The sequence below is a fragment of the Ursus americanus genome, chromosome 5 (genome assembly GCF_024610735.1).
Source record: "Ursus americanus isolate L20-20 chromosome 5, mUrsAme1.1.p, whole genome shotgun sequence".
NCBI classification, from domain to species: domain Eukaryota; kingdom Metazoa; phylum Chordata; class Mammalia; order Carnivora; family Ursidae; genus Ursus; species Ursus americanus.
In genome coordinates, this window is record NC_142131.1 from 71159946 (window position 1) to 71180632 (window position 20687).

Sequence of the window (20687 nt, forward strand, 5' to 3'; positions counted from 1 at the left end):
TAGATAGTTGGGGTATTCTGTTGAGCAACCTAATGACTACAAGAAATAAAGGAAATGATGAGGGTGAATGCACTCTGTGAGTGGCTGCTGAGAAATCAAGGGAGTTCTGCTGTAAGGCAGAAAGCAAGGTCTACATAGAAAGGGAAGGATGAGTTGGTGAAGGCCTAAAATAGTTGTTGGTGATGGAGTAATGAGAAATGCAGGGAGGGATTGTAGTTTATTCCTAAGAACCTGAGTGATGATGGTGACACTAATTTGCCGATCCATGCCTTTCTCTGATAATATTCATGAGCTCAGATATGGATGGGAAAGGTGGATGATTGGTTGGTCTAGGATGGGGTTTGCTGGGCACGTGCAGCGGAGGGACAAGTGTGTCAAGGGAGTTGAGAATATTAGTAGGTCTGTGGGTATTCATCCTTTCTGATGGCTGAGTAATATTCCATTATATATATGAACCACATCTTCTTTGCATCAACATGGATGGAACTGGAGGGGATTATGCTAAGTGAAATAAGTCAAGCAGAGAAAGAAAATTATCATACAGTTTCACTCATATGTGGAACGTAAGGAATAGCATGGAGGACATTAGGGGAAGGAAGGGAAAACTGAAGGGGGGGATCAGAGGGGGAGATGAACCATGAGAGACTATTGACTCCTGGAAACAATCTGAGGGTTGCAGAGGGGTGGAGGGTGGGGGGATGTGGTAGCCTGGTGATGGGTATTAAGGAGGGCACATGTTGTAATGAGCACTGCGTGTTATATGCAAATAATGAATCATGGAACACTACATAAAAAACTAATGATGTACTATATGGTGACTAACATAACATAATAAAAAAATTAAAAAAAAGAATATTAGTAGGCATGTGGTTGAATGATGGGTCATGTGCTCTAGGCTAATAGCGAAGTTCCTGAAAAGAAGTAAGGATGGCTGGATTAGAGAGAATGGAGGAAAAGCAGGACAGGTTAAATTTTAAAATATCCTTACTTAAGCATCTAAGAATTATTGAAGATAGCAACTTGGTTAGGATGCTTTGGGGGGAGGGCAGCATTTACCAGACAGCCCTACTTTCATGGCTCTAAATGATGAGGGCTTTTATTATTCACTTACTTTTATTATTCATCTGGGGATAGGTCCAGTGACTCAGTGATATGGTGATGGACCCCGGTGCATTTCATGTGTCCACATTGCCAGCCTGAGTGTATTGACCTTCCTTCACAGGCTTGTCACCTCATGGTTGCAAGGTGGCTGCCACCACTCTAGGTAGCATATCCCCACACAAAAATAGGAATGGAAGACAGGGGGTGAGAGATCTTTGTCTTTGCATTTTTTCTTTGTATCGTGGGAGAAAATACTCCCTTTATGTCTGTTTGGTCAGAAGGAGGGCATATGCCCACTTGTAGGCCAACCACTTGCTGAGAGCAATGGGGTTTCCCTGATTGATTTCAGATGGATCCTTGCTCATCCCATGAGACCTGTAACATGGCTGCTTGAACAACACTGGGGTCCTGTTATCAAGGAGGATGGTAGAAATGCGTTCTGGAGAACTAACAGTGAGTGCCACAAATGAGGACCTCCCTTCTTGGTAAATGGTAAGACTGCATGCTCAGGGTGCAAAATTACTATCGTTGCTTATTCAAGATTAAAAAATATGTATAGATACAAGCTTTGAGCAAGCTAAGAAATTCCCCCCAAAGGAAAGGCATAACAATATCATGTAAAATTTGAATTTATTTTTTATAGAAAGTTGATTTAACGCCTCAGGACACCTGAAGTTTCTCGGGTGAAGCTTGCTCTCTGGAAGAATTTCCACTGGCTGGTCTATGTGTAGTTTTCCTCCGTCAGGTTGCTCTAAGTCGAAATGGCTACCACACGTCTAGTGAAAGTTGTGTCATTGTGGCAGCAACAATGCCAGGACAGTAAATGTTCACTAGTCTGGATAGTTCTTTCAAAAACCTAACATGTAAGCTTGTTTCCTTGCTTAATTTTTTTCACGGAAATGCTATATGATAAGAAGATCTATTCCTTCGCTTCAGGCCTTCCGTGAGGTATCTGAATTTAAGTTTCCTGTCCCTTCCAATAGTGCTTTACCAGTTCTGCGTTGCATATGGAGAGGGATAGAAAATTAGTTTGCTCTGTTTTACTTCCTTCCAATTTGAATAGCGACAGTACGGAATTGAGCAATATTGTTCCATTCAACAGACATTTAGTTTGCAATTTTGATATGAAATGCAGTTTCTAGGTGCTTCTCGGTATACAAGCATGACACACCCACAGTGCCTGCTCTCCAGGAGCTCACATCATCACTGCTAATGCTGACGTGGTGGGTGGAGGTAAATATTTAGCACATCTTTCCCCACTACTTGAAACACTTAGTTGTTCTTTGGGTGTGCTGCCATATCTTTTTTTTTTTTTTTTAATATTTTTGTCTCAATGCTTGATCTACCTGTTGCTTGTTTGTTTTTAAGAACTAAATGGTTTCTTATCCAGGAACTTGTGTCATCTCAATCGCTGTAAAATTGTCCGTTTTCCACGGTTTTTCTCTCTTCATGGATTTCTGGTTGTGAAACGGAATATTGACTTAAAAGATCACATCCTCTACCCTGAGTCTGTAGGTTGCTTCTTTAATGACCCTGAATTTTGAGTCCACAAATCCAGTCTCCTGGGTCTGAGAAAGAGGAGCAGGACTCTGGGTCCTCGCTCAGATGCTCAGGGGCTATCCACCTCTTAGGAAGGGTCTGACACCAAAGATCATACTAACAGTGCACTTGATGGACAATGCATTTAACTTTAAAATACAGATGCTGTATTTGAGAACAGAATTCTAGCTAATTGCATATAGGGCTTCCGAAGGCTGCAGGTAGGAACAGAGGATCTTCTTCTGGGCACCCGTAGCACCAGCCACATTGCTTTCCTATTGCATTCTAGTTGCTCATTTTTCTGTGTTTTCCCCAAACAGTACATTATTTGAGCAGCTGCTGTTTTTTTGATTGTGAGCTGGTCATGTTTGCCGTGACATGTTTTATGCTTTGTTCTGAGAGCCAGGCATGCCACGTTTCAGTATTAGGATTTGTTCACAATTAGCCTTTTGCTTATGTACTGAAATCGTAATGTGAGCTGCTGCACCAGCTCATACTTTCCTCACCCCAATTTCTAGGCTAAGCCCAAGGATCATTTGGCACCTTGGCATTATTTAGCGAATACTAATGAGGTTACTACATTCTCTCCTGGATCACTAGGGTCCACAGCTCCGTCATTGAAGAACCACTCCTGTCTTTGAGTTTGGGCTGCTATAACGCATGACTGTAGATTGCAGGGCTTATGAACAACAGAAATTTATTTCTCCCAGTTCTGGGGGCTGGAAGTCCAACATAAGTCACTGGCAGATTTGGCATCTGGTGAGAACCGGCTTTCTGGTTCAAGGATGGCTGTCTTCCTGCTCCCATGGCAGAAAGACACAACTCTGGTCTCTTGGGCTCCTTAGGATGGGTTTCACTCTTGTGACTTAATCACCTCCTAATGGGCCCACCTCCTAAGACCATCACACTGGGGACTAGACTTCAATGAATATGAATATGAATATGAATTTTGAAGGGACATAGCTAGTCCATACAGCTCTTCAGATTAAGGCATTGTCTTCTGTTATTATGCTACCTCTGCAGCGTCCCCAGAGGATAACCGTTTGCCCAAGACAGAATATGTTGGTTCATCGTGCTTGCTTCCACTGGCTATGACGATCTACGGTCTAACCTATCCATGGCTCTGTGGGCTGCTCTGCTGGTTCTGCTCCCGGCCACTTTGTCTGTCAACATAGAGCTCAGTGGGCCAGGGAGGAAAGCTTTGCTGTTACCAGCCATAGGAAGCCGCTTTCTCCACACTTCCGCCTTTCCACCCCTCCCAGAAGTGTTTAGCTGACCCTCCCTGCAAACCTCCCTTCTAAGATCAACGATCTTTCTGAGAAAATGATGTTCCAGAATTTCAGCACATTTAAGTCTAAACGATATGGTTTGAAGGTAAACATATGTGAAAGTTTGCTTTACCTTGTGCAACAGCTGTTTATGTGAAAAATTATTTGTCAATTGAATTTTTGGAAATGTAAATATGTTTTAAAGGCTCCAAGGGAAATTTGTTACTTAAAGGAACCCAGCAGTGAGACTTCTAGAAAGTAAAGGCTCCATTTGCTGGGATACAAATACTCACAATTTGTTCTGTGAATTTGGAGTTTGGAGAGTTTCTCTCTCTCTCTCTCTCTCTCTGGTTTTTTAATCTTTAGGTGATATTCTGTTGTGTAGAAATTGGAACGGTATTCTCATCATACTGTTGGGGTTATTTTCAAATCATGAGGTATAGTTCATAGTAGAAACCTGAATTAATTCTCAGAATTAATTAATGAATCAATCAAACTCTGTTTCTGTCTCTCACACATGCTCTCTCTTTCACACACACACACGACAAAAATATGGTTATAAATTACACTGCGTTTGAAGTGTGGAAGAAAGGGAGGGACTATTTAATTAATTCTGGGTACTGAAGGAGACTGAGAAACTCGACTTTGAAGAGTAAAAGTCATAATTGACAAAATGATTTGCAGATCTTGATAGGAATTTTCTCTGGGGACTGTTTTGTCTCTCAGTTACAGACTAGTTTGAATTTTCTTTTTACATGAAATGTGAATTTCATTTTTAAACCATAATGATTTCAGATTCTCTTAACACAGTCAGTAACCATCACTTTGTGCTCGGTAACCTGTGTTTCATCTACCCAGGGGAATTTATCAGGGAGTCCAAGCCTATTTTTTTTTTTTTAAACTGGTCTTTCTACCAGAGTACAGTGATGTTTCTATTAAGAACAAAAACATTCATGGGCAAGCTCATTTACTCTCTACTCTGAAGTTGTCTTTTCTTTTTGATATTTACATTGTTGTATACAATAATGTAATTGCTTAGACTGTTTAAGAACCTGGAAAGGGGAGATGGTTTCATATTCCAGGCCCTTAGGCATCCTGTTGCATTTTCCTGCTTCCAGACAGCCAAGAGTCTCAGCACAAGGATCTGACAGACAACTAGTGTCCATCTAGATGAAATTAGTACCATGTCGTGGCTGAGAACAACTTCCCGTGACATAGAATTTGATTTGTCTCTTTTAAGCAGATTGCAGAGGCATGGAACACTGCCAACAAAACCTAAATGAAGGGTATCGGTTGGATGTCTCCTGCAAAGAACACAATTGTTGCAGAGTGAGAAGGACTCTCTCTGTAGCTGCTTTATATCGTCTTAGCCACCTGGCTTTGAGTTCTTCCAAGGACATAAAACCCAGAAAGTAACAAGAGTGTTTACATTTGTTCTGGATTCCATTTGTGGCAACCCAGGGCTTCTCACAGATCTGAAAACAACCACACTTCTCGTGGGAATACTATCCTTTATGCATTTTGCTAAGCACAGCTATAAATGATATTAATTCTGTGGTGGTGGTTGTAGAGGCAGACCAGGAACTCCCTGAAATTCTCATTTTCTTTTTTAAATTATTTTATTTTAATTTCAGTACAGTCACCATAGTGTTATAAGTGTTTCAGGTGTGCAATATAGTGATTCATCACTGACATACAACACCCACTGGTCATCACAAGTGCACTCCTTAATCCCCATCAGCTATTTCCCTCATCCCCCTGCCCACTTCCCCTCAGGTAACCCCCTGCCCACTTCCCCTCTAGAGAACCAGTGTGTTCTCTAGAGTTAAGAGTCTGTTTCTTGGTTTGCCTTTCTCTCTCTTTTTTCCCCCTTTGTTTGTTTTGTTTCTTGAATTCAACAGATGAAGGAAGTCATATGGTGTTTGAAATCATATGGTAATCTTTCTCTAACTGACTTATTTCACTTAGGGATTATACTCTTCAGCTCTACCCATGTCATTGCAAATGGCAAGATTTCATTCTTTTTAATGGATGAATAATATTCCTTTGTATATATATACCACCTCTACCTTATCCATTCATCAATCAATGGACATTTGGGCTGCTTCCATAATTTGGCTATTGTAAATGATGCGCTATAAACACAGAGGTGTAAGAAAAGGATGTAAAATATGATACCAAATAGTTGAAACGTGAAGGGAAGAGGAATAAAGAATGAGTTCAAAATTAAGTGACCATCAGCTGAATATGGACCGCTCTAAACAGAAGAGGTTATATATAAACTGAATGGTAACCACAAATTAAAAAAAAGTAATATATATGCAAAAAATAAAGAGTCAGGAAGCCTAGTATATCACTCAAGAAACCCTGCAAACCACGAAAGAGAGAAAGACAAGAAAGGATCAGAGAAAATCTATAGAAACAACCACAAAACAAGTAATGAAATGCCAAGAAGTGTGTATCTATCAATAACTACCCAGAATGTAAATGGACTAAATGCTCCAATCAAAAGACATAGGGTAATAGAATGGATTAAAAAAACCAAGACCCATCTATATGCTGTTTACAAGAGACTCATTTCAGACCTAAAGACACCCACAGATTGAAAGTGAGGGGATGGAGAAATGTTTATCATGCAAGTGGATGCCGAAAGAAAGCTGGAATAGCAATACTTTATATTGGACAATTTAGACTTTAAAACAAAGACTGTGAAAAGAGACAAAGAAGGACACTATATAATAATAAAGACAATCTAACAAGAAGATGTAACAGTTATAAATATTTATGCACCCAACATGGGAGCACTCAAATACCTAAAACAGTTAATAACACACATAAAGGAACTAATTGATAACAATACAAGAATAGTAGGGGACTTTAACACCCGACTTACGTTGATGGGATCATCCAAACAGAAAATCAACAAGGAAACAGTGGCTTTGAATGACACACTGGATCAGATGGATTTAACAACTATATTCAGAACATTCCATCCTAAAGTAGCAGAATACACATTCTTTTCAAGTACACATGGAACATTCTTCAGAATAGATCGCATAGGAGGCCACAAAACCAGCTTCAACAAATTCAAAAAATTGAAGTCCTACCATGCATCTTTTCTGACCACAACGCAATGAAACTGGAAATCAACCGTAAGAAAAAATCTGGAAAGCACACACGTAACCTGGAGGTTAAATAACATGCTATTAAACAACGAATGAGTCAACCAAGAAATCAAAGAAGAAATCAGAAAGTACATGGAAACAAAAACGAGCAGTTCTAAGAGGGAAGTTTATCGCAATACAGGCCTACCTCAAGAAACAAGAAAAATCTAATAACATAACCTTATACCTGAAACAGTTAGAAAAAGAACAACCAACAAAACCCAAACCAGCAGAAGAAAGGGAATAATAAAGATTGGAAAAGAAATAAATGATACAGAAACTAAAAAACAAACCAAACAAACAATAGAACAGATCAATGAAACCAGGAGCTGGTTCTTTGAAATTCTCATTCTCTTTGGTAACTACAGAATGAGGGAATAATTTTATATCATTCTTTAAGAGAATATTAGTCTAACCGCAACAAAACTACAAAGATGATAATGGAGTATTATAAACCAATGGGAAAGCAATAGATTCATTCACAAAGAGTATTGGGGAAATCAGTTAAAGTTAGTCTTCTTCTCTTCCACCTCATATTATCAGAATAAATCCCAGAAAGGTTAAAGAGTTTAGTGTAAGATATGAACATACAAGACACACAGAAGAAAACATAGGTGATTGTCTCCTTCCATTGGGGCTGCTATGACAAAAATACCATAGACTGGTTGGCTTAGACAAACAACAGACATTTATTTCTTACCATTCTGGAGACTGGAAGTTCAAGATCACGGCACAGGCAGGTTCTTTATCTGATGAGCCTGCTTCCTGGTGCATAGATGGCTGTCTCCTCACTGTGCGTTCATCTCCAGAAAGAGTTACAGAGTTCTCTGGGGTTTCTTTTAGGAGGGCACTAATACCATTCCTGAGGGCTCCGCCTTTATAATTGCCTCTCAAAAATCCCATCTCCTAATATCATCACACTGGGGTCCAGGGTTTTAACATAAATTTGGGGGAGACAAAAGCATTCAGTCCATTGAATTATTAAACCAAAGGATCAGACTTCAAAGCATGAAAACCAGTAGAAGAAATGATGCAAGAAAAATTGCTTCAGAAAGCTTGGGTGGCCCAGTCCGTTAAGCGTCTGCTTTTGGCTCAGGTCATGATCCTGGGGTCCTGGGATCGAGTCCCACATCAGGCTCCCTGCTTAGCAGGGAGTCTGCTTCTCCCTCTGCCCCTCCCCCTTGTCTGTGCTCTCTCTCTCTCTCACACACACACTCTCTCTCCCTCAAATAAATAAATAAATAAATAATTTTTTTTAAAGAACATTGCTTTATTTGACATTCACATTTGACATGCTTTGGAACTCTGGGAGGATGGCCTCTAAGTGTGAAGTCTACTTAATTTCTAAGCTGTGGGTGAGCTGCTGTGTGGAAATGTTCACGGGTGTGATTCTCAGAGCCGTGGCTGGTGGAATAAATAATGGTAATGTGTATGCCCTGGACTTTGAGCTGGGAAAACATGTAAATAGCCTTATAAGTATGTTTTAAGTCTATGGCTTTTGAAATCCTAGGAGAGTAGAACGAATTGTGCTCACTTCAGTATCCTTAATTTGTTACCTCTGCTTCTCTCCTACTCTCCCTATTAGAACAATGTGTCACAATTCGTCATCTGTGAAATTACAGCAACGAAGAGTGAAAGTGGAGAGAGAAGGAGAGAAAGCATTAAAGGAGAGGAAAGGAGAGAAGAGGAAGGAATGAGGGGTATGAGAATGGGGAGGCAACTTCTATGCCAATATGGAGGTTGGGAAAACAGACTGGAGGAGAAACAAGGAGGAGAGAGGGAAGGTCTGGAGTATGTGGGGGTAGAACTAGAATCTTCATCTGAGTCTTTGACACGAACCTGTGGTCCCACAGCTACAAGCTTGATTCCTCATCTACCTAATACCTCTGTCTAGTACCCTGCGGCCCTTGGTCCTGCTCCCTGTTGCCATTCTGTTGCGTGTGTGCCCTCCCCTCTTGGCACTCTTGGTTGGCACCCCTTTCTTAATATTTCATACCTTGGGCCTCTTCTGTTCAAGGCCTGAGTCTCCCCTGGACATTTCTCCCTGGCTAAGTTGGAAAACATTTCCTCTGTACAGACTCCAGACCTGTCCAGCTCTGGTTTGTCAGCGGGTCTTCCCAAGGACACATGTATTTCCCATTTGCCCTAAATTGCAGTCTTTGAATGTGGAACTTGCTCTTTGTTCTGGCATTGGCCTCTTGGAGGGCTTCTCTGATGCAGAAGCCTCCTTGACCTCCAGCTTAACAGAGGGCTGTGGTTTTTGTGGCCACAAGTCAGGCTTTTGGCTCTTTCTCTCCTGCTCGTTTCTCATTACCTCCCCACTTCTTCCTATTACTGCCCTGCCTACAATTACAATCAGCCTCATGAAGAGTTGGAAACTACCTGGCTCTATTCCCCAGAGCCTAATTTGCCCTCTAGTTATGCCATCCTACCGTCCTGGGTGGCTGCCACCCTGAGCAATGGCAGCAACTGTGGAAAGAGCAGATGGCGGTTGGGGAGTTGCATGCCTTCTAAACGACTAGTGCCCATCAGGGCTGACTTAACAATACAAGAGATGGAAGGAGCTGGTGAAGAGCAAGGTATAGCTATTCAAATGGCTAATGTATATATAATTAAGTGGTAAGAAGCACTGTTGTTTCAATTTGTAAGGTTTTTGTAATATCACAGTTTGTTTTGGCTAATTGAAATTCTTAGACATCGGCCCCAGTATCTGGTGGGAACCAGCTGTGCTTGTGAAGGTGATGGTCATACAGGGCGGTGGTATAGAAGCACTTTCTCTTGGGGGGAACTGCTGAAACTGGAAGTAGAAATTCACAACCCAATTCCAGTGCCAGTCTTGAAAAATGCCTTTTTGCAAAATGCCTTTGCCAGTTGGACAACCTCACATTTCAAACTGCTTTCCAATATGGCAGGCGCTTTATACTATCTTCATTCTTCAGTAGACAAAAGCTGCCTGCCTAGAATTTTCAAACTGTCAGAGAGAAGCTGGGGTGGAGAGAGATAGAGGTGCATTTCCTCTGAACAGAAAGCTGGACAATTGTCCTTGAAGATTGCCAGCTCAGTGTGTGAAAACCTAGCCTGGCCAGCCAAGGAAGTTGAATATGGGTCCAAAATTGTGTTGCTGGCCCACATAGAATAACCTAGAGGTTCTAAGTGCTCCTTTCTGGTTCTCTCTGTACATTTTGTTTTCACTTCCTTTAGCTGTGTGCCCCCTCCCAACACTTTCTAACATCCCATGTTCTCTTGTGATTACCTCTCTCTCACGGAAGTCTTTTTGATTTCTTAAGCATGACTTGTTGTGTCACTTCAAGACTATGGGTCTTTAGTTATGACTTTGCTTTGATCTTGGGCCAATACTTTTGTTTTGAAAAGATCTTCTTGTATAAATACCTTGAAATTGCTGAAGGGATCCTCCTCACATTGACATGGTGGAGACAGAGGGCTGCTGCTTCCAGAAACCGGGATTCCCAAGGAACCCTGATTGGCTTCCTACCCCAAAGATTGCTGTGGATGTTGAGCCACAGTGGCTCAAGTACCCTCCTCTATGTATTTAGCAAGGACTGGACGTGTCAGAAGGATGAGTTGTGTTAAATCTCATAAGAGGCAAAAGGCTGGAGGCCAGGACGGGATCAAGGAATAGAAATTCAGGGTGTGATTTGTAGCTCCTGTTTTTGTGAGAGGAAAAAATAAGACTGTGTTGGCTGGAAAGTTAAAAGCTCCCATACTTGGAAAAGCTATCCAAGTAGGGAACTGATAATAATATCACGCCACATTACATTCCCTTGAAAATGAAATCTAAGCTGGAGTCCCCATCAGAGTTTGGAGTTTTTGAAGTTACCTGTGGGGCTCATATTCTGAAAAGGTACTAGATGATAGGCTCTTTTCTCCAGTGTCTTTAAAGATTTGGTTTGCTAATCATTTGGTTTCTAAGCCATCAGCAAACATACATGTGGAAAGACAGCATTTTAAAGAGTGTAAACATACATTCAACCAATACAGCTGCAAAGTGCCAGATTGTGACATTAGTTGGCATTATTGTTGCATGGCACATTTAAACTAGTTTTTAGAAAGGGGAATTAAAATAGGCCTGAAGTGTGGAGAATTTTGTCTGATGTTTGATTTGTATGCATAGATTATAAATTCATTTCAGAAAACAGCAATACCGAGGTGTAAGAATGTTGGAAACAGAAAGTTAAAACTGAACTGCAAATTGTGCTAAATTTGAGGTCCAGGTTATGTGGATGGTAAATAGGATAAAGGAGACATTCAAGAACCCAGATATGCCCATGAGTGACTGACAGTCACATTGCTTCTTAAAATGAACATGAGCTGATTGTGAAAATCCCACAATGTTTTCTTTTGAAGTTATGTCTATAGTTTCCCATTATACTTTAAAGTATAGAAATAGTATTGGCTCCTGAAACACATTTTATTAGACAAGGTGTATCTCTTAGGTATGGTTGCATGTATTTATCACATTAAATTTGTGTTTATATTGTTTTTGCATTTCAGAAATATATTTCAATTATCCATCACACCTCAGGTTCACTTATGTTGCTCAAATGTCAAATGTGACTCCACAATTGTAAATCTCTATGTAGTAACTTATAAACAAATATAAACATACCTTGGATATAGAATGTATTATCAAAACTCATTAATTCACTTAATAGAAATCAGCTGTGATGTCAATTCCATTGCTGATCCCAGGCTAAACTGCTTATTAGCGATCGTCTTTTTCTCATGTCAAGGGATTATATAAGTTCTTTTTTTTTTTAAAGGTTGTATTTATTTATTTGTCAGAGAGAGAGAGAATGCACAAGCTGGGGGAGCCGTAGGCAGAGGGAGATGGAGACTCCCTGCTGATCAAGGAGCCCGATTGCGGGACTCCATCCCAGGACGCTGGGATCATGACCTGAGCCGAAGGCAGACGATTAACCGACTGAGCCACCCAGGCGTCCCTCAGAGGATTATATAATTCTAATTCAAAGAAGTTAGAGAGTGACTCGTGTCTGTTTCAACCCGTTGATAGACATGATTTCAGCTAGAAATACCTGAGGCACTTTCCTGAGCCTGTGTTCCTTGTGGCAAGCCTCACAGACATTTCCTGGATCAGAGCTGACATTGGACCGACCCTTGTGGTTCTTATGATTACAGGATGTGCCTCAGCAACGCCATCAGGGAACTTAGAAAAAGCAAGGCTCATTACAGGTCCCATAGGGCCCATGGCATGCCTGAGGACCACACAGAGAGGCTGAAGTCAAGGGTAGGGAGAGAGAGGGAGCTTGGACTCGGGGCCCCACTTTTCTTAGGGTCAAGGGTTAGGGTTTTGAGGGTTCACTCTTTATTAGCAAATTGAAAACAGAAGAGCAGGAATTTGGAGCAAGAAGGAAGGAGTGGGGTCACTCAAGTGGTCAGTTATCTAGGTTTCCCAGGGCTTTCTAAAAGGGGAACTTCATGCTTGGGGATGTCTAGTTGGTTTGCGAGTAGCTGGGTGCTATAGCTGACAGCATGTTTACTCGAGATGGGTGTCTTTGAAATGGATGCCTTGGCGCTCACAACCTTAATGTCAGGAACTTGCATTACACTTGACGACAGAGACAGGACTTGCAGCAGGAGAACCTAGTTCCATGCCCAGTCCTCTTGAGTGGCTACTAAAATCCTCTGCCCTTTCCCCCAGCATTTGTGTGTTCAATTGTCTGGTTTTTATTAAATTATAGTCCATTTGGAATTTCAAAGAAAAATTAAACTTGGGATGCATTTTTAAAAGTAGAGGATGTTCATTTGTAAGTTATTTCCTAATAACTGAACATTTTCATTTGGAGTTGAACTTCAGATATAAACTTGGCAGGAGTCAACCATGGCCCAGGTGGGTGATCAATGTGAATAATCATATATGTTACTTTCTGGCATGGCCTTCAATGGGAGAGGCAAGGGGTTTATCAAATGTCTGAAGAGTAGAAAATTCAATTTAAAAACTAATTCTTAGGAGGTCAGCATTTTCCATAAAATTCCCTGTACCTTTGCCTTTATGAGTCTAAGAAGGTGTTCAAAATTCATCTATTTTGTGAGGGGAGACTCATCTGTTAAGGTGAAGAATGATTTTCTGCCCACTTCTTTGCCAGTTTTCATAATAACTGTGGCAAAGAGCCTGCTGGCAGGCAAGCCCTAGTTCCATGAATGGGCTTTATTTTTTAATCAGAGAACTTGTGATCCTTGACAGGTGGACTCTAACAGCTTAGTGTTTGATGCATATACTTGAACTAAGGAAGACTGGATTTTACCCACCAAAGGGAAAGAAATACTCTAATCAGGGTCCCACTGGGGACTGATGTTTGGAATCTTCTATGATGTAGAATTGTCACTCGCCTATGATTCTGCATGAGGAAAGGGAAATGCATACAGTGTGAACTTCAAAACTGATGTCAGGGAAGGAAATGCAGGACTCTTTCCTTTATTCTACCCAGTACTGCAAGTACCCACTGAAACCTGATTTAATTGATTAAGATTTACAGCCACAGTACGGAATATCTGATTTACAGATATTCACTGCAATCTAAATTTCATCTTCTTCAAGGAGAGAGCCAGGCAACAAGACTTGTTGGACTTGAACAGCAAAGCAATCCCAGTCTTGGACTGAGAAGACTTTTGGGTGCATAAGGGTAGAAAAGTCTTTGTATATACTAAAATCCATTGGTTTGCATATTGTAAAAGAGTGAATTGTATGGTATGTGAATTACATCTCAATAAAACGGTGACAAAAAATAATTTCAACGCAAATTCTCATGCAACCATCCACCAAGTAAAGAAATCGAACATTTATTGTATTTGCTTTCATAGTTGTTGTCTACTTCCATCAGCTGATACTGGCTTTCCATTTTTGGTAGTCATATGACACTTTCTTTCAAAGAAATCGTATTTAGTACAGACAGTGAGCAATATGAAAATACTAGGGTAGAATGCAGGTAACTGAAGTTTGGAAACCCAGAGTATGTATGATGTGTCGTTTGAAGTTCATTTGCTTCAGAACATAGCCATTTTCATCTATTCCTCCATGAAGCTGTCTCATTTCTGGAGTGCCTACCTTGTGTGAGGCATGTGTTAGCATCCTTTCTGAAGCTCCCTGTCCAGGAGAGTTGGTAGGCAAAACTAAGTACCCTAATCAGACCACATCGTGAGATGCAGGGTCCTCTGTTCTGGAGGAGGTTGTTGCAATTTTTAGAAATATATGACAAATAGGAAAGGGAGTAAAATCATCAGGGAAAAAAACACAGATTGAAAACACTTCAAAATATAGGGGTACTTGGTTTTATTTCGCTTCATTGTATTGTGCTTCACAAATACCGCTATTTTTTTTTTTTTTTTTTTTTTTTTTTACAAATTGAAGGTGCATCCAACAAGTCTTTGGCACCATTTTCCCAACAGTGTTTGCTCATTTCGTGTCTCTGTGTCACATTTTGCTCATTCTCACATTATTTCAATCTTTCTCATTATTATATTTGTTGTGGTGGTCTGTGATCAGTGATTTTGGAGGTCACTACTATAATTATTTGGGGACACCAGGAACCTCGCTCATATAAGACCATGAACTTAGCTGAAAAATGTTGTGTGTGTTCTGACTGCTCCATCATCAAGATGTTCACCTGTGTCTCTCCCTCTCTTCAGGTTTCCCTATTCGCTCAGACACGAAAATATTGAAATTAGGCCAATTGATAACCCTGTAATAGCCTGTAAGTGTTCAAGTGAAAGGAAGAGTTTCACATTTCTCACTTTAAGTTAAAAACTATAAATAATCAAGCTTAGTGAGGAAGGCATGATGAAATTGAGACAGGCTGAAAGCTAGGTCTCTTTTTAAAAAAGATTTTATTTATTTTACAGAGAGAGACACAGCGAGAGAGGGTACACAAGCAGGGGGAGTGGGAGAGGGAGAAGCAGGCTCCCAGCGGAGGAGCCTGATGTGGGTCTCGATCCCAGGACCCTGGGATCATGACCTGAGCCGAAGGCAGATGCTTACAACTGAGCCACCCAGGTGCCCCCAAAGCTAGGCCTTTTGTACCTAATAGTTAGCCAGGTTGTAAATGCAAAGGGAAAGTTCTCAAAGGAAATTAAAAGTGCTATGCCAGTGAACACACAAATGATAAGAAAGTTCAAACAACCTTATTGCTGATATGGAGAAAAACTTAGTGGTCTGGATAGACGATCAAACCAGCCCCAACATTCCCTTAAGCCAAAGCCTAGTCTGGAGCAAGGCCCTAACTCTCTTCAACTCTGTGAAAGCTGAGAGGTGGGGGAGCTGCTGAAGAGAAGTTTGAAGCTGCAGAGTTTGGTTCATGAGGTTTAAGGAAAGAAGCCACCATCACGTGAAAGAAGGTGGAGCAGCAAGTGGTGATGTAGGAGCTTTATTGGAAGAAAATACCTTATCCTTATTGGAAGAAGATGTCATATAGGACTTTCATAGCTAGAGAGGAGAAGTCAATGCCTGGCTTCAAAACTTGAAAGGACAGGCTGACTTTCTGTTAGGGGCTAATGCAGCTGGTGACTTAAGTTGAAGCCTGTGCTCATATACCATTTCTGAAAATCCTAGGGTTCTTAAAAATGGCTCGAAATGTACTCTGCCTGTGCTCTGTAAATGGAACAGCAAAGTCTGTATAACAGCACGTCTATTTACAACATGGCTTACTGAATATTTTAAGCCCACTCTTGAGACCTACTGTTCAGAAAAAAAATTTTTTCTTTCAAAATATTATTGCTTATTGACAATGCACCTGGTCACCCAACGCTCTGATAAAGATGTAAGGTGAGACTAATGTTGTTTTTGGACCTGCTAACACATCATCCATTCTGCAGCCCAGAGCTCAAGGAGTCATTTTGACTTTGAAGTCTTACTGAAATACATTTCATAAGGCCATAACTGCCATCAGTAGTGATTCCTTTGATGGATATGGACAAGGTAAAATGAAAACCTTCTGGAAAGGATTCACCATTCTAAATAACATTAAGCACATCTGTGATTCATGAGAAGAGGTTGAGATATCAGCATTCACAGGAGTTTGGATGAAGTTGATTCCACTGCTCGTGGATGACTTTGAGGGGTTCTAGAGTTCCGTGGAGGAAGTCACTGCAGATGTGGTGGAAACAGTAGGACAACTAGAATTGGAAGTGGATCCTGAAGTTTGGACTGATTGCTGCCATCTCATGATAAAACTGTAATGGATAAGGGGTTTCTTCTTTTTTTCTTTTCTTTTTTTTTTTTAAGATTTTATTTATTTATTCGACAGAGAGACAGCCAGCGAGAGAGGGAACACAAGCAGGGGAAGTGGGAGAGGAAGAAGCAGGCTCATAGCGGAGGAGCCTGATGTGGGGCTCGATCCCATAACGCCGGGATCACGCCCTGAGCTGAAGGCGGACGCTTAACTGCTGTGCCACCCAGGCGCCCCAAGGGGTTTCTTCTTATGGATGAGGAAAGAAAGTAATTTCTTGAGATGGAATCTACTCCTGGTGAAGATGCCATGAAGATTGTTGAAAAGACAACAAAGGATTTAGAACATGACATACCCTTAGCTGATATAGCAGTAGCAGGGTTTGAGAGGATTGACTCCAATTTTGGAAGAAGTTCTAGTGTGGGTAAAATGCTATCAAACAGCATCACCTGCTATGAGAAATTATTCCTGAAGGAAGTCTCACTCAGTGCAGCAAACGTCACTGTTGTCTTATTTTAACAAATTGCCACAGCTTGATCAGTCAGCAGCATGGAGGAAAGACCATCCACTAGCAAAAGAATTTACAACTCACTGAAAGCTCTTATGATGGTTAGCATTTTTTAGCAATAAAGTAGTTTTAGATTAAGGCCAAACCAGAAGTGGTAGGGAGTGCTCCCCTGACAGAAGCCAGAGGAAAGATTTACATAGAGTGGGAAAGAAAGAAAGGAATTTGACTGGTGGCTGCAGCTTAACGTCTAGTTGGCTGTTTGTGATTGGTTGTCCTAAACATTTTGACTGGATAACCTTGAGACATTTATTTACAAGCTTAGATTTTGGTTAGCTTATGTAGGCTACCACAGCATTACACCCACATCAGTGTAATGGCTTTCTTGTTTAATTAAACCCTTCTTTTCTTTCCTTCTTCCTTTCCTTTTCTTTCTTTCTTTCTTTCTTTCTTTCTTTCTTTCTTTCTTTCTTTCTTTCTTTCTTTCTTCCCTTTTCTTTCTTTCTTTCTTTCTTCCCTTTTCTTTCTTCCTTTCTTTCTTTCTTTCTTTCTTTTTTCTTTCTTTCTTTCTTTCTTTCTTTCTTTCTTTCTTTCTTTCTTTCTTTCTTTCTTTCTTTCTTTCTTTCTTTCTTTCTTTCTTTCTTTCTTTCTTTCTTTCTTTCTTTCTTTCTTTCTTCCTCTTTCCAGTAGGATCCATGTGGCTTTTAAAAATTTAATCCTTAATAATATTATTTTGAGTTTCTTATCACTTCAAATAAAGCTCACTACTCGAGCTACAATTTAAAAAGTGGTACAAAAAAAATCTAAGTACAACCACCGTCAAACCTACCTTTTACCACAATTGGTGAAACCTAAGGATTCCTTATTGGGAATGTTTCTGGATTCCAGGTTAAGTTTAGCCATTGAGCCTGGAAAGAATAAGTGCTTTTACTCTGAGATGTGAAGTCCTGCAGTTCAGAAATCCCTTCCTTCAATACTGAAAAATGGATGTTTTTCTAGGCTTAGTGGTTTTATATTTCTGGCTTTACAGGAGTGTCTCTGTATTCCAGGTGAGATCAGTTACATTCATTAACATTCCCACTACAATGAATGGGATGTTCTTGCACATTTCCAAAAGAGTTGATGTGAGAACAAAGCCAGGTAGCAAATAGTTGTTGTTAGTCTGATTTGGTGTGCTAAAATGACAGCTGCATTTCGGGTTCAAATTAAAAATGTAAACAGTTAGGTCTGGAGATTATGATGTATTGTAATGCAAATAAGCAAAACTTCATCAGTCAGAGCTCAAACCTCTTTTATTTAATCAATCAACAAATATTTATTGAATATTTGCTGGGTATTAGGAAATAAGAAAAGTGTTACAGAGCTAAGCTCATTTTCATTCCCTGGTTTCATTTCCCTATTTCTGTTGCCCTTTTTCTACTCCAGGGGCCTCACTCTCATTTTTGGAGCTATATCCAATCCATTCGATTAATTTTAAATTCTTACTTTTTTTCTACTACACACGTGCGTGCCATTATTCCTGTCCTTTTATTGGAGATCAGACAATTTCTCCCTCAAACAGGGGTCATTGTGCTTGCTTCCCTACTGGTGGGCTCTGTGCTGTTGGACCAGAGTTATTTTTCTCTTTAGGATTCACTTTCTGAAGAGGCAAGGGAATGACTTGGTTGCTGATAGGTTAGGGCAGACCTGAGAAAGGGCTGGGATTAGAGCATGGTAGAGCACTAAATAGGACAAATGATCTGGAAAGACCACAAAAGCAGGCAAGAAGAGGAGGTCAGGATGGCTAAGCTGAAGAGTTGGCAAGAATCATAGTCATGGCTACAGGCTGTGATCAGAGAGGTAAGTTGGTGTCATGGAGCCCTGTCAGCAGATATTATAGGTCTGGACTGCAGCTTTGGGACTCTAAGGTTCTATGAGGATGGATGAGAGAAACTCTGGCATTTTATATATCCTTCCTGAATTAGTCTGACCTCTAGCTCTGTGCCCCAGCCAATCTCATACACTTATCTCTCTCCATGTTTCCTTTGTTATTCTCTTTCATGCATTTGTTCATGAATTCTTTTTGAAATTCTATCCAGTTTTCGAAATCCATCTTAATGCTAGCTGTTTCTTTAAGCTTTTCGTGATCACGTTGGCTAGAGATATTTTTCTCTTCAAAATTCACATTTGTAAGAGTCAAAGGAATGAGCATTTATTTGAGTGCCTATATGTGCAAAATTTTTGTTTTGAGCTTTCTTTGCTTAATCCTTATTAGAACCTCATATAAAGGAGGTCCCTATTTGAAAGATGTGAGGACTAAATCTAGAGACTGATAATACTGTCTGCGTTTTTGAGTCATCATGGCCCATCCATTAGGATTCTGAAATAGGATAAAAGTGTGGGGAAGACTAGAGATGTCTTGGCTGGATCTCCTAGGAGATTTTGTGGGCCACGTGATGTTCAACCTATTATGAGACTCAGATAATATCCTGGTATAACTTGACTGAAGAGAAGGAAGTATTTACAGGAAGTTTATAAGTTAATACATCACAGTATTTCCGTAGAGTCCTCCCAGTACTGACTCATTGCTCCTATACATTTAATCAAAAGGTACAGCAGGAGACATTCTGAGATAGGATCACCTAGGGGGAGAGTGGACAGAGAAGAGGGGGGCCCACAACTGAGTACTGAAATGTCCTCACACCTAGGGGGCATTCACTTGTGGCAGATGCTTCTCAGAGATTGACTAATATGAGGGCAGAAAAAGGGCTTTGTTAGGATGGAGGTTTATGGTTACCTTGATAGAAGTCTTTTCTAATGAAGTGGAGGACAAAAACTTGATCAGAACAGATAGATGAGATCTGTAGAAAGCTTTTCTATGAAGGGAGGAGAGAAATGGGCCAAGCTGCGGAGAGATGTGGGTCAAGGGATTATTTGTTGAGATGGGAAATAATACAGCAAAGTTATGATGAAATAATATAGGAAAGAGCCATAAAATACTTGATCATATCACTCTCATAATTCTGAGACTTCTCATACCTTAAAGATTCCATTATTACTTACTTAAGTTGCTAGGTTTAGAGCCAAGTTCATCTCTACGTAAGAGATTTTATCATTTAAGAATATGCAACCTGTCCTTGACTCCCTTGCCCATCACTGGTCATTAGCTTAGTGGACATTAAATTTCACAGAATTGAGTGGAATTACTGTCATTATGTTAGGATTCATACCTTGTTCAACAAGTGATGGGATGAAGTGGAGTAGACCAAGCAGGACTCTCAGGTAAGTTGTAGACAGAGGCCCCCTGGGGGGTCCTCAAGAACTAGGGGAAGTAGTGGAGAAGGGGGAACAGAAGAGAGGGATGTGTGGGAGGGGAAGGTTCAGGGCTCTGAATACATGACTTTGAACTTGGTTTTAGTAAATTCTGTAATTCACAGGTGTTCCCCCCCCCCCATTATGGAAGTGAATACTGGTGGTTCATGTTTCAGTGAGTGAATAGCAGCATAGATTTGAACAGTGAATCGTTGACTCATGAGGGACAATCCAAACACTTGGAATTGGTTTTTTCAATGCTTCATTCTGCCCCAAGACTTAAGTGAGGGGTTGCTCTCTCCACTCCATTCCCAGTATCAGCATCTCCAATGCAAATGCAGAATATGGTGACTTGATTTCAGTTGATTTTCTTTTTCTCTTTAAGACCTCCTGCTTTCTTGCCTTTTCTGATTTCCAAGGGCACTTGCTTAGTGATTTTTGAGTTTCTGTTATCAAAACCCTACGTTCAAAAGGCAGAATCAATGTCACCGCATAATAGTTCACCAACGCGATCCATTTATTTGCAATGCTTAAAAGAAGTTCTCCTGAGAACTTAGCACAGTTTGAGTTTCGATGAGTGATTGCCTGGCATATCTGATACCCTAGCTGAGGTTTTCAT

General features: G+C 40.5%; 1 long non-coding RNA gene across 4 annotated transcripts in view; it reads left to right on the forward strand.

Moving 5' to 3' along the window:
• The window catches only part of LOC123790434 (uncharacterized), a 347714-nt gene that overhangs the window by 37233 nt on the left and 289794 nt on the right, over positions 1-20687 (forward strand). For all 4 annotated transcript variants that reach the window (XR_006779089.2, XR_006779088.2, XR_015724598.1 and 1 more), the window contains one exon: positions 1451-1593. This is a non-coding gene — a long non-coding RNA (uncharacterized LOC123790434). The remainder of the gene's footprint in view (positions 1-1450; positions 1594-20687) is intronic.